Source organism: Fringilla coelebs (assembly GCF_963513975.1).
Source record: "Fringilla coelebs genome assembly, chromosome: 1".
NCBI classification, from domain to species: domain Eukaryota; kingdom Metazoa; phylum Chordata; class Aves; order Passeriformes; family Fringillidae; genus Fringilla; species Fringilla coelebs.
The window spans coordinates 93,358,537-93,376,756 of record NC_140028.1 but is presented as its reverse complement, the minus strand read 5'-3'; positions in this window follow the sequence as shown (position 1 = coordinate 93,376,756).

The following is an 18,220-nucleotide window of genomic DNA, read 5'->3' as shown; positions in this document are numbered from 1 at the left end:
TTACAATGAGGTAAGTCTAGAAATACTAATGGAGGTAATTACTTGCCAATAGCCCTTATTAGAGCTTTAGGATATCAGTCCCCATAATTAGCCTCTCTGTATGAGGACAGCATCTGGCTCTTCAAATCTCTTTCCAGGAAAGGCACTGAGGTAGAAGTCCAGGTTTCTACAGACTGTTTTTTATGCTGTGCATACACTCTTTTGAAATCATAGCAGGACAAATTTTTTTCCTTGTAGTTTTTTACATTTTCAGGTTTGTATGGATCTCCTGATAATTTAACTATGACATATTAGATACCCTAGCCTATTCTTTTGTTTTTCTGTCCCTGTTCTTCCTTGTTCCCTGTCACAGTAGGCTTTGTGACACAGATCCCAATTACAGCTAATCCAATTAAAAGCTCCAGTTATTTGAAAACATGTTGGTTGGCAAAGACTTAAAAATATAGAGAGTCCTATCAGAACTCTGTGAAGTCTTTGGAGAGATTTTTCCTCATTGGTCTGTCATTAAAAAAAGAGATCTAATCAAAGAGCTTTTTGGATAATTCAACCAAAAGAGCGATACATTTTTGGAATTTTTTTTCTTTTGGGCTCTCTGAAGGCCAATATCTGGCAACAGCAACTGGACAGATGGGTCAAGCTTGACCTGCCTGTTCATCACACTAAAGCAATACAGAAATAGTCAAACCATTCTCCTTTCAGCACAAGAATGGGTTCCTATATTTTCACAACTCAGCAGATTTGTGGAGTTTCTTTGCAAATCCAGACTCCTCCATTGTGTATTTTATCTTTACACAGCATTGCTAAGGACGAGAAAATTATCAATTTTCTTGTCCTTGGCAGTGGCAGAACTGGCAGTGAATTTAGCACAAAACATTGCAATACAGATCTTGCTTGCAGAAACCTGCCTTAGAAGCACTGTGGGACAATCACTGCCTTTTAGCCACATAATTACTGCTCCAGAAGCTTCATCATCTTGTTAACAATTTCTATTGTCCTTCTATTGCAAATATATATTTTTTGACGTGATAAATGTATTTTATGAAATTTCATAATGGGGATGGCACTTCATCATGCAATAAAATGTTTGGTAATATCAGGTCTTGCTGAAATAGCTGATTGTGTTGCATTATCATATTACATGAACAGCACTTGGGAATTTAAATAAAGAACTCTTGTCCGTACAGCAGTGGCTGTTATTCAGAATTAGTGTGGTGTCAGCTGGAATGCCTATTTAAATGGTTGAGCATAAATAATTATATCATCTTTTCTTTGTTTCTCTCCCCCTTCTCTGATGTGACCTGGGTAGTGTCATGAAAGAATGGATTTGAGATATGTCCTCCTGCTGCAGTTTGGAAAAGGAGTAAGACAGAAGTGTTTTTCCATATTTTCAATTTAAGTTTAACTTCCAGATTGTCAATCTGAAAGCACAACACATTTGCTGATGTAGTCTTATCTAAAAGGTAAAATTAAAATCAAACTGCTCCCAAAGTGTGTTTCTTTCTTTCATTCCCTATTCTAAGTGTAAAGTGTTGTAAATTAGAAATGTTTTTGCATAAACTACCCCCTCCCCCCACTTTCCTCCTCAGTTTTTAAAATTTAAATCCACTTTGGGACAATGATTTATAGAAAAAAAAGTCTTAGATAATGACATCCAAGCTCAGTGATAGGGATAAAAATATAGTTATTTTGAAGTTCTGAAACTCATAAAATTGCCACATCTAGTTTATTCTGCATTCCCCAGAGCATTAAGCAGTTTAGCACAAATCTAATTTCCCACCAAACAGCTCAAGGCAGTTAGTGCTCAGTTTGGTTCCAAAGAATTAAACACACTGTTATAAATTGTGATAGTCTGTGTAACTCTGTAGATAAACCCATTTTCCAGTATAAGTGTATCAAGCATGAAAAAATAAGAGGCTGCTCTTGTAGGAGGGGTGATTACAATGGAAAAAAAGGTGAAATTAAAGGAAAGTTTGCTTCAAGGCTAATTAATGACAACGAGTAGGAAAGGAAGAACTTGTAAAGCTCAGTGAGTAAAGGATAAATCCAAGGAATTCTCAGGTAAAGGATATTCAATGTCCTAACCATTGTGAGGTGTAAATCTTACCACAGAGTGCAGCAGACTATGAGTCTAAAATATTCATGTCACAGTGGTGTGGAGTGAAATGGATTTTCTGGGCCCCCTAATCTGCCACTGTGTAAAGTCAGGAAAGGGGCTGTGGTAGTTGTGACTTTAGTGCATTAGCCTGGACAAAAGAGGATATATGAGCTGAGAAACTCAGCTCTGCAATTCCACTACATATGCAGCATAAAAAAGTATCAGGGAATCTGGAATCTGACTCAAATTGTACAGGATGTATGGCCAGAGAGATAAGAATTTCAATTTTCCAAATTCAAAGACAAAATGAGCCTGGGAGAGCCATGCGGCAACAACACAAAAATTGAAATGGAAGTTTTGTCTCCAAACTGCATCCCCTCTACCCTTTAGGAGAGGGGGAAGTAGTGAGAATAACACACTAGTATATGATAAGGAGCTACTGTATGTATTTTACAGTCACAAGTGATTGTAGCCAGCTTCACAGATACTTTCAAACCTGCATTTCAGAAGGAAAAGTTAAAAAAAAAAGAAAGCAGAAACTTGAAGACTAAAAGCAACACTGCAACCTAAAAATGCCTTTGAGAAGTTGAGGAGAGTTTCACCACTGACTTATTAAAACCAGGCTTTTGCCCTTACTGTTTATAATTAAAGTACCCTTTTACATTTCTGAGCTCTCTGTCTGAGAAGAATAAGCAGAGGAATTTTGGCTGTGGGACCCAGGGACCTCCAAAAGTCAAATGCCTGCTGACTGCCAGGATGCCCTTTCAAAAGTTACCTGTGGGAGAGCTTTCTTCCCCCTGTCCCTCACTTAGGGATGCCTCTGGTAAGCTCTGCTGGAGGAAGCTGCTTCATGACATTCTGCAACACACCTGTTTCCTCCCAATGACAGCCTGATATTTCTAGATCTGCTGAAGGTGTATCTTCTTTTTCCTAAGGGAAATGTGTGCTTCACAGTAATAGGATACAGATTGAGAGTATCCTGCCTGTCTGAGGGAGCAGAAGCCATCCTAATCTAAAAAGATTTGGAGATGGCCTTAAAGAGTGATTGTACATATCTCCATTTTTATTTGTATTACTCCAATCCCTTGATATCAGAGATGAACTGTGCTAGACACAGGAGGAGATCAACTTTCTCTGAAGCTCCTAACTCAGGAAGGATGGATGAGAAGGGAGAATGTCCCTGTGGTGGCATTAAGTGCCAGTGATGGAGCTGACAACTGAACCTTTCGCTGTAAAGTTCCAGGTTTAGTTCCTGAGTTCACTGCTGTGCCTGCAGTGAAACTCTCCACGCTGCTTTTAGCCCTTGCAAGTTTTCAGCAGGTCCTGTGTTTTTTTTGGTAAATGGGTAAAATTCCCTGCAGTGCTGAAAGGCCTCTTGGGACAGAGAGACCATCAAAATCCCAGTGTTTGAATGTAAAAGTAGGTCAAATGTATGTTGGGTGCTTTGCAAAAGGGGGAGTTCTGCAAATCCTGTGGGTCATGCTATGTTATTTGGATGCATTCTTGTTCTTGAATTGTTTTTCTCCTGAGTTGCTTCCTTTTCTGTGCTGTTCTTCCTTAGCTAACCTGAGATGTCTAATGCAACTTCATGGAATTTATTAATCTGACGGGCAGGGAATGCAGTGTTTGGATTTTTACTATACATATCCTGTTTCTAATGAATCCAGTACTTTTCAGCTTAGTGGAGCTGAATTACTGCTATTTACCACAGTAAGCAGCTAGCACCTTTCATTGCTGCTGCTGCTCCAGTGTCAAACTCCCTTCCAGGCCAGACGGCAATGGTGCAAACACTTCTACACCACACAGAGCAGTCAGATAGCTCTTCTTGGGCTGTGGAAAATGGAAGGTTGCTGAAATTAGGGTTTTGGACTTTATTTCAATTTGTACAGGAGTTTTCAATGGCAGTGTTCTAGATTTTGCATCAGAAGTGACCTGTCACAGAGAAGAGTGTAAGAGAAAGTCAAGATTTTGATGGACACAGATGGAGTCAAGCTAATAATTAGTTTCCTGTTCTTTAATGGTTTTTTCATTCACTTTCTTCTAGAAGATTTTCTCATAAGCTAATACTTCATAGAAGGGAATATATGCTGTCAAATGTCAAAGAAAATACGTATAAATCCCATTTTAAAGCTGTCCCAGGATGTCATCTAAAGTATTCACTGTATGGATTGCCGTTGTTGGTGCCTTTGCACTTTTTCTCAGTCTTGCCCTTTGGTAGGAACAAAAAAGCTAGGTGAAGGCTGAGTTCTACTCTTTGCTGGTATATTGTTCATAAAGCTAGAGAAGTGGTGAATCTTTCACTAAAAAGAAACTTTTATTTTCTTAGTGATGCATTTTCTAAGTTATTTTTGACAAGTATTATGTTGAAATGTCAATGTCTAAACCATTCCTCTACTATGCAGGCGGAATTAAAAAAATAGTGTCAGACTGTCTGATCTCCAAATATTCTGCTCATAGTCAGAGCTGAACAGCCCAATTTCCCCTGAATCCTTGCACCTCTAGGCTTTACCAAGTGCCTCTGGCATCTTGATACAGCAATGAAACCCAGATGGAATTTAGGGAATCTTTTCATTGCCCCTGTTACAATGCAATGAATGTAAGGTTTTCTGAATGCTGCCAAGGAGGAAGCATGCTGGGGTGGGGATAGGTGTGCTTGGGCTGGAAGGGTGCTGAGCAGCCAGCTCCAGCCAGGCATGGTCACCAGGAAATATTTGAGTTTGAAGGAAACGTGCCTGCTTCCAACATGTTAGAGTAATGAATTAAGAAAACCAGGCACTTGGGAAGTATGGCTTTGAAGTGCTCAGAACCCTTATTGCCAAAGTGTATTACAGCTCATTTTTCTTTAGACTGGGCTCCCTGCTGGTATTGCTGCAAACTTGAGGGTAAACCATTGCTGCATTTTGCTGCCTGCAGCCTAGATGGAAAGTCTTGTCTTTAGATGCCTGGTTACCTGGCTGAAGGTAACCTTGTGTCTGCAAAGAGCTATGACTATAAAGAAACAACAGAGGACATTTGTTTTAAATGCATCATTGTGCATTTAACAAGGTGAAGAAATATGAAAAGAGACTCTGCTAAAACCTGGGTTCTATTGTTTTATAGTGTTATAATTAGAATAGAAATTTTGTCTCTCTCTTTCTGGAATGAGGAGGCCTTCTGAAAAGTAATTGTGCAGGGTGGAAAGTGAGACGAGGGAAGAGGGGGGTCTTTCAGGGCGCTAATGTTCTCTGCATATATAGAGTACTCAGTGGAAAATAAATCTAAAAACATGATAGGCTTTTTGACCTTTGCATTCAAAACATCAGGCGTGACACAACAATAATACTAATAAAGCTTTTTGGAAACTCTCTTGAATTGCTAACTTTTATTAGCTATACTTAGATCTAAGTAGTTTAAGTCTCCCTCAGGGACCGCTGCTTTATTCCACTTGATTAACCATGCTTTGTGCTTCCCTCCAAAGCATTCTTTTTTTCAAGAAGATATTACACAGTTCTGTTTAATAATATACTCCATGTGTTTTTACAGTAGATAGTGTTAACTGGCCACAGTGTCAGCGACGTTTCTTAACAGCCTCTCTCCTGTGTTGGCTCTCTTTCCCTAGCAGGTAAATTTATCATTTCTACCACTCTGACATTTCCAGCTCTGCTTCCCAGGACCAGCTTCTTTCTCTCAGTAGATTAGTTTGCATTCTTCAGGATTAAAAAGGTTTAGAAAGCAACAGGGAGTTGGCAGGAGGAGTAGGAGTTTTTAGAAATGTCAAAAAGTGTCAAACTGGCAGCCATGTGGGGGACAGAAGCACTTTTCAATCAGTCTGTGCCAGAAATAGCATCAGTAAGAAAGGACCAGGGGGCACCACAGACATGGTAATAAAACTTTCTTCTGTTCTAAGCTGAGAAGGGAGAGAGATTTTCTCACTCCTTGAGGCAGCCAAGGCCCAATAAATCAAGCAGCAGGGCTTACAATATAATAAATAGCCAAACTTACCAAAATAGCTCCGTAGGGGTGTCTAGAGGGGAGGACAGCAGGATAAGATGGCTCTCATCCTGCTCTTACATAGCAGGATAAGATGGCTCAGCTGCTTGTTTGTTTCATTGCATTTCTTTTTACTGTCCTACCTTTCTATTTTCCTCTGCTTCATTTTTTTTAGCTCTCCTCCTTTTAGAAAGCATGTGAGGATTGCTCATAGTGTTATAAAATATAATACATGCCTCTTGTGGCAAAGATTAACAACGGTGCTGCTGCTTGGTGTGGGGCAACAAACAGCAGCAGTATCTTGACAGGCTTCAGAGTTAATCTCTTTGCACTTAGGCTTTAGGTGTATAAATTATTCCTAGTGGTGGGTTGCATCCCCTGCCTCTCCTGTGTGATGTGTGTGCTGGTTGTGGCTCTTTTGTAGGCACCAAACTGTGCACAGAATGGCTCGTGGTACAGCATGAGTGTGTCTTGGTGGGATAAAGAGAGAAGGGAAGAAAATCAATGAAGGAGCTGTGAAGGTCTCTAGAAAAGTCAAATGGAAATCTAGGTTTCGCAATAAGGCTAAACCAGGTTCTTTGCTTTTCTGGACCTGATTCCTCACAGCTTGGATGTAAAAAGGTAATTTCTGTCTGACACTGATGATTCTACCAATAATTTTCCTTCTTCACTCCCTTTCACTCACTCCAGCACTCAATGAGTTCATCCTCTGCCTGGTAAAAGTCCCATTGTAGTAGACTGCGATGCAACCATCATATGCACTTTGAGGGCATAGTCTTGTTTATATTGAATCTCTAATTTGGTATCACCTACTCCAGGGGTCCGGCAGAAAACCTGCCTTAAAACTTCTGCTCTGAAAACAGACCTCATTTTTTGTTTTTAAGAAACATTACAGCTCTGTCCAGGTTTTAGAGTGGTTTTATCCTGGGTGAGTGCTATCTGTTCGCAGCATATTTTTTCAGTCTGATAAAGGTTTGGAAATAGTTTGCTTCAAATGTTATCATCTATAGTGTCTTATTCAGATAGGAATGTGATTTCTCACTCATGTTGGATAGACTAGAAACTGTTGCTTGACTGGTTGATTTAGGAGAAGCTTGAATATTAGACTGTGGATTTTTATTAAATCTTTCCAGGGGAAAAATCTGATAGCTGTCGGTGAAAATGTCATGATTTTTTGACATTTCATTTGGCCAGAAGGTAGTTGGTACTCACAGATATTTTTCTACAATATCATAGCAACACTGCCTTAGCTGCTTTACTTAACTAAAATGCAGTGGCAAGTCTTGCAAAGATCTACATAACTGCATAATCTTGTCATAAAGTTAATAGGTACTAGGCTAAAGGCATGAGGTTAAATCTTAATAAGCTCTTCCAGGATCAGAGCACAAGACTGATCCCACACACACACATATATATATAAATAAAAGTAAATTCTTGGGCCGTATAAGAACACTCTTATCCCCAGCATCTTAATGAGCTTGAGAAAAGAGGAATGAAACAGAAAAGGAATATTTTATTAGAAGACCCGTTTTCCAAGAGCAAACCAAAAGATACACCTTTCTAAAACATCAGTCTCTGCATGGTTCAGACCTTTGAGTGATCGAGTCACCCATAATGCAAGAGCAGAAGGCTGCTGAATGGCTTCACTTTGATCCAGGTTACAGAAAGTTCTGGAAAACTGGAAGAAGTCCTGGAAGATTTTAAGTCTCAAAGTTGGTGAGTGTTGTGGCTTAACCCCAGCCAGCAACTAGAATCACTCAGCTGCTCATTTGCCCACCTCATGGTGGGAGGGAGGAGACAAATGGAAGAGTAAGAGTGAGGGAACTCCTGGGTTGAGATAAAGACACTTTAATAGGTAAAGCAAAAGCCGTGAACACAAGCAAGCTTAACAAGATATAATTCACTGCTTCTCATGGATGGGCAGGTGTTCAGTCAACCCCAGGGGAGCAGGGGGAAGACAAACACCATCCTTCTGAACATCTTCACTTCCTCCTTCTTCTCTCAGCTTTATATACTGGAATGATGCCATATAGTATGGGATATCCCTCTGGTCAGTTGGGCTCAGCTATCCCACCTGTGTCCCTTCCCAGCTCCTTGCACATCCCTAGCCTCCTGGAGGAGCAGTAGGAGAAGGAGGAAAGGTGTTGATGCTGTGTAAGTGCTGCTCAGCAATAATGAAAACTTCTCTGTGTTATCTTTTCTGTTTCCAATGCAGATCCAAAAGCCAGCCCCATACAAACTGCTATGGAGAACATTATCATTCTCACAGTCAAAACCAACACAATGAGCCATGGATAGTAATTAAGGAGCCACTTCAAGTTCTTTTTTTTTCCCATCAGTTCTCAGACAATTTAGAAAAATACATTTTACAGTATCATCTTTAGGTCTTTCAGCGTATTTAGGAAAATATGCCAAATGTCTGCATCATAAGATATGCGTCTAGGACTCCCTGTGGAGGAACAGATTTGAAGTGCCATAGGTTGAAGCAGAGCTCTCAAACAAGCACTTCAAATACTCAGACCTGTTACTTTCCCCTGTAGCTTTAATTCAATAGCTTCAAAACTAACCCCCTTCCTGACTTCACACACTGAGGTGCCATCCATCCCTTCCCTTTCCCACACAGGTGTATTTGGGCTCCTTTCTGGACTTTCCCATCCACCTCTGCAGTGGGACATTGAGATCAGGAGACAGGCCACAAGGAGGTGGTGTGGGTGGGATGGCTTTGTGAGATTACAGTGTCCTCAGGTGATGTGACATGGAGCCCACCAAGACTGGTGCCTCTCTCCCGGGATGCTCTGTTCCTCCAGTGCTGGGATATGACATAAGAATCACAAAGCTTTTTGCAAGTGAAGCTGGTAGCTAGTGCACTTTGCATTTTGTTGGCTCTTGGTCTGCTTCTTATTCCTGACTGCTGCAGAGTGATCTAAAACTGTAGGAACCTGCTGTAGGTCAGAAGAGACCAATTTTGTGAGTGGAAAGAATCCTTTTTTCCCTGTGGAAGTGGTCTGTGAAGGGGAGCTGCATTTCAGTGCTACCTTTGTCAGGCAGCAGACTGCAACAAGGGTTGCAGTCTCCTGTGACAACTCATACACAAGGCTCCAATCTCTGTCATGTTCATAGTTTGATCCCGACTAAAATCTGGACTGATGGCTCCATATATTTTCTCTGAAGTGATAATGTTCAGGCATTAGCAGAATCTGATGCAGCCTCACTGAACCATCCTAACAAACTGCTTCCACACAGGCTGTAACCTGGCTGTAGTGCAGCCTTCCCTATGGGAAACAAGCACTTTTGCTGTGTGCCGTGTTGTCCTATGGCTCAGCTTCCAGACTGCCCCTTTAATTTCAGAGCGGCACGATGCTCCCGGCGTTACCTGGAAAACGCGGACAGAAAGGTGTCTCACACCTTGCCGTGTGTGTATGCGTGTGTCCCTGGGCAGACGCACCTCACTAGATGGCAGCAGCACCTCAGCTTTAGGAAGCAGCCTCTGGGCATCCTTCCCCTCCCCCAAACCGCTCCTTACTACAGCGGCAAGGTAACAACAACAACAACAACAAAAAAAGAACAATCCAATAAATCCTTCTACTGTACACGGCTCAAATGGAAAAGCTGTGATATGCTGAATTCTGTGCAGCTTCATCATATCTCTCTGTCCTGTCTATATATATACACACACATGTAGGTATCCGTGTGTGAATGTAAATACATGTGTGTGTGCGTGTGTGTATGTTTCTATCTAGGCTTTTCTTATAATAAGGAACCTTATAGCCGTAGGAAAGGGGAGTCAGAGCTGGGATGGGCCACCTTGTGGGGGCTGTCTCCCTAGTGGTGTCCCCAGTGTCCTTTGTCACATGCAGAGCAGCAGGTAGGGCTGACTCTCTGCTCCCCCACAAATCTGAAGGAAGCAATCAGCCAGGAATGGGGCTCACTGCCTGCTCTGCTGATGGCACCATGAGGCAGCAACACCTGGTGAAGGAAAACAACTTATTTGGAAGATGCTGAAATTTGGCAGTGATTTTCTTCCTCAGAAACCCCCAGCCAGTTTCCTGGACCGGTTCACAGGCTGTCACAGCTGCAGCCAACTTCTGCTGTTGTAGGATGGCTCAGCTAGTTAATAAATATCATGCCATACATTTAATTGAGCCCAGGATTAAACGTCACATCGGTGTAAGAGAATGTCACTTCTCCTGCCAGCTGCTGGCCATGTCCTCATCTCTCTGTGTGCAGTTGTGTATGGTGAGTGTGATGCCCTGAACCTTCTGCAGCACACAAGCACAGGGGTGGAAAGTGTCAGGGCAGACACAGAGGCTTGAAAGAAAAATGGTCTTGTGTGCGTGCTCGGCTGGGGCAGTGCTTGGCAGGAAGGAAATTCCCTCCTGCAGAATAATTCCTCTAAACAAGTTTATTGGCATCTTGAGTTCAATATAGATAAAAGTTGTGACTTGGACAGCTTTAGCTCTCAAGGTTGCATGTAGCCCTCTACTCATGTGTGCCTATAGGTCTAATAAGTTTGAGAGAGAGCTATCATGCTCTGGAAAAATCTACACTTGAAATTAGAAAACAGAGACTTTTGGTGACCACAGTAGTTACCTATGTGTTGAAGCTAAGGAGGTGTAGTCCTGGGCCAGTGAATCAGGGATTTTTCCCATCTTTAACTTAGCACTAAGCCATCCAAGACCTGCCAATCCTGCTTGTGTGAAGCCTGAAGGAAACAAGAAAAGGGCAATAGGCTGGAGAGTACCACCACGCAAACGAAGACATTGTGGAGGTTTGCAGTGCAGCTGGCCTCTTTTAGAATAAAGATCCATCAGAACACTTGGGCTGGGAGGGATCCTGGTCTGGAGGAAGCTGAGGATGCTGTGCAGAGGGGCCAGGCTCCCTTGCTGCCTTCAGTGCCACTGCCCATGCTGACCTGTGGCTTGGCAGCAGTACCCAGCAGCTGCACCAGGGACTTGTGTTTCCCCAGTGCTCCTCAGGGCTCAAATCCACTGGTTTTATGTTTGGCTGGGACTAATTAATTTAATTTGGTAGCTGCAGTAGTGACAGTGCACTTTTATTGGGCCAAGTACAGGCGTAGAGAAGCATAAATCCCTTTTTCATAATGTGAAGGTATTGTGTATTGTAATTTCATAATGTAAAGGTATTGTCTGGCACACACCACTCATCTCCAAGGCCTCTGTTAGACAGTTCAGCTGAACATAACTTCTGTCCTCAGAAGGCAAGGTGCATGATACTCACTGGTGTTTAAACTGGCTTATTTAAAGGTCAGGGCTAAAGAACTGCATTCATGCTTGTTCACCATGTGTTAGAAAATTAAATATACTTTATATACATGCACTGTCCATGGGCCCTGTGCCTACTGAAAGCATAATCAGCAGTGGAAGAGCAGTGGCATTATAACTAAAGCTGTGCTTGCATTTGTATGGCATGACATTCCAGCTGAGGTGAAGAAGGTCAAGTTGCTGGAAACATTGATTATAATTGTTTAAGATCAATTCCAAATTAGCATGTTTTGTAAGTTTTTTTTCAGTATCAAATGTTAACTTGTGATTTAAAAGTAGTGTACTATTGGTTATGACTTAAAATTTATCTTTGACTAAAATGTCTATAATATCTGAGATATTTTCAGCTTCTCTGAAAATCAGATTGATTTTGTATGATTCTTTGGTTATAGAAGCATTTGTTTTGCCAATTGAATATAGCATACCTTAAATATACTTTCCAATTTTAGCTTGGGAAAAATTCCTGTTTCTGATAGGGTGTCTCAACAGCAGGTTGGGATTGCTGTTCATGATGCAAGGTAGAATGTCCCTATCCAAGACAGCAATTACCTTAAGAACTGTGCTGATAATTATGCCACATTTTATCATCACTTCATGATTCAATGTCTGCCTGAAGTCTACCTGTTGCTCCCAGCAGATGCACTTGTACCATACAATGAAGACCTTTGTTCTCTTATAGGAAGCAGGGCCTAGAAAAGTGAATCGATATATTTGCACTTATCAAGAGATCCTGTTTATAGAGGATGGTTACACACTTGCTAAAATGTGCACAAGTCTGAAAAAAGTACAGATCACTTAATCTTGGGGACATCAACTTCCCTACCTAGAATTAGCTCTTGGTTACCCATCATGGTCCTGAGTGTTTGTAGAAGTGTAAGGGTTATCTACTGCCCCTTAATTAATCCAAATGGCATTTTAGTAGCTGAGACAGTGTTTCTTCTCATGCCTACACAAAGCTCTCTATCATGTATAAGACTGTGTGGTTTCTCTCATGATTTCACTTTGAATTTCCCAGTGAAGAAGCTAGGACACATGTTGTGTGTTGATAGGCACTGGAAAAAGCAGACAAGTCTCTCCTGGCAACTTGTGCTGATGATATGAAAATGGCAACGAATCCTGGAAACTTTCCCAAAACTTCTTGTTTATAGATTATGACAACATGGGGATTCCTACAGTCCTGGGCTGTGTCTCTGACACTTGTCTTGTGCCAGAAGGCCCTGGTTAGTGTCTCACTGGAATGACTCTTTCCATGTCTTGGCCCTTGATGATTTTATGCTTCAAAAGACTTGAGCAGGTTGGTGAGAAACACATCCCAGCTGCTAAGACACTCCAAATTTGTCTTGGTTTCTAGGCACCAAAAGGATTCTTCTGTAACTGTGCATTATATTAAGAATTTTTCCTTGGCACTTCTGGGAAAGAAAGGTGCCTTGTACTCAGAGCATTACTTAAAATCTTGCTCAAAACCAGAAATAGTTTTTGGTGGGTTTTTTTCTGGTTTGTTGTTTTGGTTTGGTTTTTTTTTGTTTGTTTTATTTTTGTTTATTTATGTTTTTGTTTGTGGGTTTTTTTTTAAATTATTTTTAAGCAGAAAAATGTTCAGCAAGGGCATCAAAGAAGCAAGTTCCTGATTATAAATTTGGAAACTCAGCTATGAGTGAGCACTCTTCCTAGCAGGAAGATGAAGACTCAGCAAGTAACTCAGGAATCTCCTGCTCTTGCTGACTCCAAGCACTGCTTCAGGACCTCTCTCAGCTGAGGGAGTTGAAGAGACAACACTGCACTGCTGGTCTCCAGGGCTGCCTCTTTTTGGGGACAACTCTTCTTCAAATGTGCTTTCTCAGATATGACACAAATTTCAGAGCTAAAAGCCAAATTCCCCTAGAATCCTGTTGCTCAGTTTTGAGAGCTTTCTGGAGATGCAGAAAGCATCACTGTGTCCCTCAGCCCCATGGAGGATGTTGTCTGAGACCTAACCGCAGGAGGAGGAGGGCATGGAAGTGGGGCTGAGAGGTGAAGGTGGCATCACGAGCTCCCTGGAAGCCATTGGCAATTTGTAGAAAATCAGGGCCTCAAAGTTCCAATACCCAATACTACTTATGTAAAGACAAACAAAACCAAGCATTAAAATAGAAAGCCAGAGTTTGTTTTTCAAAAACAGAATGGCAGTAAAGAGGGAAATGAGATATGAAGGAAAGGTTACCTATAGCAAAAGAGTCTAAGAGGTGAGGAAAAATATTCCTCTTGATAGCCTCAAGGTCATTAAAAAAAAAAAAAGAGAAAAGGGAGGTTTTAGTGAGTAGTTGTCTACCCTAAATCTATATTAAAACAAGGGAATTTCTATCACATCAGAAGGATCAGATGGATGCAGATTTAATCTAGAGGATTTAAAATCTAGTGGATTTAAATCCACTTTTAAGAAAACTCTTTACCTGTCGGGGATTGACTGTAGCTGAACAATAGGGACCGTTCAAAATTTTATCAGACTTTCTTAGGATACACTATTTTTTATGGACAGAGAACAAATAAATCAATGGGGAGCGAACTCTACCAAATTTGATTTTGACTAGGAAGTCTTGCAGACAAGATGAGGGGGAAAAGCAGCCACTAGGAAAGAATGGTTAAAGAAAATCAGTTCCAAGTAAGAAGACTTCAGTAAGTTGAGGAGTTTGATTTATATAAGTTTTTGGGAAAACCCTCTAACAGCAGGGTAGAGGTAGAGTGTCAAGGAGGAGTGTGGAGTGTCCATTGCTGGGAGGTTTGAATGAATGAGAGAGCTGGGTTGAAGGGCTGGTAATGCTGTACTGGAGCAGAGGTTGCGTGCTTGTGGTACTTTCTGTGCCTCTTCTTGATGATAAAGAGATCAGATAAAGAAGTTACTGAGTTTATAAAGTAAGTCATATCCCTGCTTATGCCTAATTGCCTATAATTATATTCTGTATTCCCATGAATGCAGCTATCTGCTTTCTAAAACACTTGGAATCATCAAATTACATGAAAAACACCATTAGCATGCAAGTTGCTCCTTCACAATAAACACCATTTTAAAAAGTAGTAAAGATGCCAACATTTTATGTGATATCCCTAAACTGTTTTTTCTTCCCCCACGGTACTCACCAACTGTTGTTTTTTAGACCACATTTGATGAAGAGACAAGTCTATATTAATATATTTGTATTTAAGGAAGGGATAAACCCATGTTCAAGTAGTTGAAGAAAAATGCACAGCATGCTAAGAGAACACCATAAAAGGTGGCCCAGAATAGGATGGAAATGCCTGACAAATGTGAGCCTGCTAACATGGAAGGACACTTTTAATGCATTATTTATAGCTATTGCTTTACCACCACAAACCATTGAGATCAAGGTCACCCAGTGGACTTCTGGGCAATGGGTCAAGGCTTGAGAAGCAATATTGATAACAGCAGCTGTCAGTTTCTTGGATACAGTGGGTATTTTTCTAGGCAGCAGAGTTTTCTAACTTCTAATGAACAATGGAAATCTGTTTGCTGTGAAACTGCTCATGTCTGTCTTGGTCACAACTCATTAATTGTGGTCAATCCCAGGCTTGGTGTAACTGCTCTCCCTCCTCCCTGCCTATTCCGTAAATCAGCTAAGTAAATGAAGCTAATATAAAAATTCTAGGTGTGGCTGTATTTTTTTGTTTTGTTTTATGTTTCTCAGACCCTGTTTTTACTCTGTGCCTGTTCTCTGCCAGGCATTTGCATTTTCTAATATATTGAACTCCCAAAGCTGAACACTTTCTGTACGCTGGGAACAACAATAATAAAATGTATGCTGTGACTGAGGAAAACATAAACAGTGTTTTTGACTCTCTGCATAAGATTTCTCTGTCTGTTTTAAAGGTTTCTAGTTGCTTTATAATCTTTTCTTCATGACTTTCATGAATTGTGAAGTTTTGTTTTGGTTTAATGGAAATTTTTTTGGGGGCTTGTGCTTTTTAGTTTTATATGCGGTTTGATTTTCCCTTAGTTCTATTAAACATAATTCCTTCTAAGGAGAAGCTGGAAGGAAAAGCAATTTTAATCTCTTTAGTCAAATCACATTCTCATTTAGCAAAGTCACATCTCAAGGTGAGCTGTGAGATTTTCTCCAAAAATTCTTTTGCCTGACGAGTACTCCTGTGTTCCTGTAAAAGTTTTCCTCAGTCTTCTTGCCTGGAGACTCTTAATTTTTCCCTGACCTGTTCCTATTCCTTCAAATATTGCTTCCCATTGGTTGTCTGCTTCGTTGGCTTACAGTTTAAACCACTTAGCAAACTCTTGATGGAAGTCTTGATAAGCATTTTATTAAACTCCTTTTTTTGTTTGTTTCTTTTCTCTGTGTTTTTAACTTACAGTTACATTTTCAGTGGCATGAAACTAACCATATGTATATGTTCATCTCACATTGGATAATACACCTTCCATTCCAGAACAATCCATCAGCTTTTATTAATGTATATAATGATCTTCATTGAAAAAATGAGCAGCAGGTGACCTCTTTTCAATAAGTGACTTGTGTATATAGATAGTATTAACTTTTTTCTGAGTGACCGGACTGCAAACTAGCTCTCAACATCTAAGTGAAGAAAGAAAAAAATCTTGAAAATAAATGACCTTTTATAATCCCCATATTTCTTTAAGAGACTTTGGAAGGACTTCATTCAAAGTAAGAAATAATCCCTAAGAGCAACCAGAGTGAGGTGAAAATTGATGGATTCTCTCTGTACTTACTTTAATCACTTGGAAAAAACTACAAGATTATACAAAGAAAGCTGAAAACTGAGCACTGCATCTGCCAGAATTACTGAATTTCCATTAACTGCCAGCCATTGTGGCATATTTTGCTCCCAGGGATGGTAGTGTAAATTATTCTTATTGAAATTGAAGGAGTTGCACTGAAATTAATCTGGCATAATCCAGTGCAGACTTCCTCTCCTTCCTTTTCCAAAGCAATTTGGTTCGCCTTATGTATGTACAATAATTAATTTAAACTAAGATGAAATGGGCCATTTATCCTTGAAAGGAGTTGGGATTTGAAGACTTCTAGTCCAATTTTCAGGAAGATTTCTGTTTATATGGAAAAACCATTTTCAAAAATAAGCTAGGGTAGCAGAAAAAAAAAGAAAGAAAAAAGCAGACAGAAAACTCCAACAACCGAACTTTGAATACTTGTTTTGTAAAAGTTTGAGACAGAACCATTTAAAAAATATTTATATTGAATAATTTACTTGTATTAGTTAAAATAAAAACCAAAATCCAAAACCTGGTACTCCATGATGACGGATGTGGCTCTAACTGCCAAAAATGACGTGTCTGTATAGTCTGTAGGCAGTGATGTGTGCTGTGTTACTCATTAATCAGTGACTTTTCGTTGCTGCAAATCAGATCAATATTTGTCACTGGTAAAATGTGGCTTTTGATCCAATATTTCCATCAATTCAATGGCCAGCAGCCACATGTGTGTCTACTGCTTTGGTGGAGCAGTGGGGATCTGAGTGGGGAAGCATTGAGCATTTTGCTGCCACTGGGATTCCTTGGGGATTTAGGGCAGGGACACTTCAGTGATGAGACAGGCTGGGTGCAGCCAAGGATTTTGGTCCTGGGTGTGCAGGAACAGGGCTGGCTCCCCCAGAGCTCCTCTGGTGTGTCTGTGAGGATCCAGATGTTGGTGAGCAGGACTTAATTACAGGTCCTCATGTGCTAATGTATAAATGTCCAAGCCAGTGATCACAAAATGCATTTTAGAGTGGCAGGTGAGAGGTAAGGATGAGTAACAGCTGCATCACCCCCAAAAGGACTCTACATGTGGCCTTGGAGGAAAACCTTGGCTCTCCTCACTCACCTGTGCCAGGAGACTCCATCATCTGACATCAAGGGTTGTTCCTGCAGTATTTCTTTCCTGTATTACATGGAAATCAAGGGTCTGCAAAATTGATGGAACCTACCCATGGAAATATTTTTCTTCCTGTTGCTTTCACAAGTGATTTCCATCCTCAAATTATGACATTTGAAAAGTTATTGGCAAAGGTGAACCTTTTGAGCAGCTTATTTACAACACCAAACAGGAATATATTCCTTTGACTAGTGTTTAAAATAACCTTGTTTAGTTTAATACTTACTTTTGATTTTGCTTTGACATTTGTATGAATTTTTCAATTTAATTTGGAAAGCTTCGAGATCAGTCAGGACTATATAATGAATTAGTGATTTTTTATGAGTAGAAGTATTAAAGTCCCTTCACTGTTTGCAATGTGATGCTCTCTTCTTCCTTTAGCTGCCCACCATGAGCATGCCAAGTATCTCTGCTAAGCGCTATGAGAAAAATATATGGACTAATTTTCAGTTTGCTTTGCTTTAATTGATTTTATACAGTTTTCTGGGTATAATTACTTTTTCATAACCAAGTATTTCTTAAGCAATAATTATATATTAAAAAAATAAATAAGATATCTAAAATCCAAATTGTCAACAAAACCTGAAATTTGAATTAACATATCAAAGCTGGAGGCATAAGGCTTGCTTTCCAAAACCTTTGGAGCTATGTTCAGCTGCATATTGCTGTGGGGAAAAAAAGTCAGCTTTAAAATGATTTTATGCATTTCTAATCCCAGGACAAACTAGGAATTTTGTTGGTCCCTGGCCACTTTGCAGTAATCTCTGAGCTCTCATTTATGTTGTTATTTATTTAATACTGTTACTTATGATTCCCAGGAGGTCGATGTCTTGGAGAAGGATGTAGTATAACCAAGGTGTGGACTCTGGCTACTCTTTATACACTTGGTTATGTCTCTTGCCATAAAGGCTAAAAGAAAAATTTTGTGCTGCTGGAAGTCACTCATGTGCAAGGTGAGGTGCTCTCCAGTTGAGCTGGCT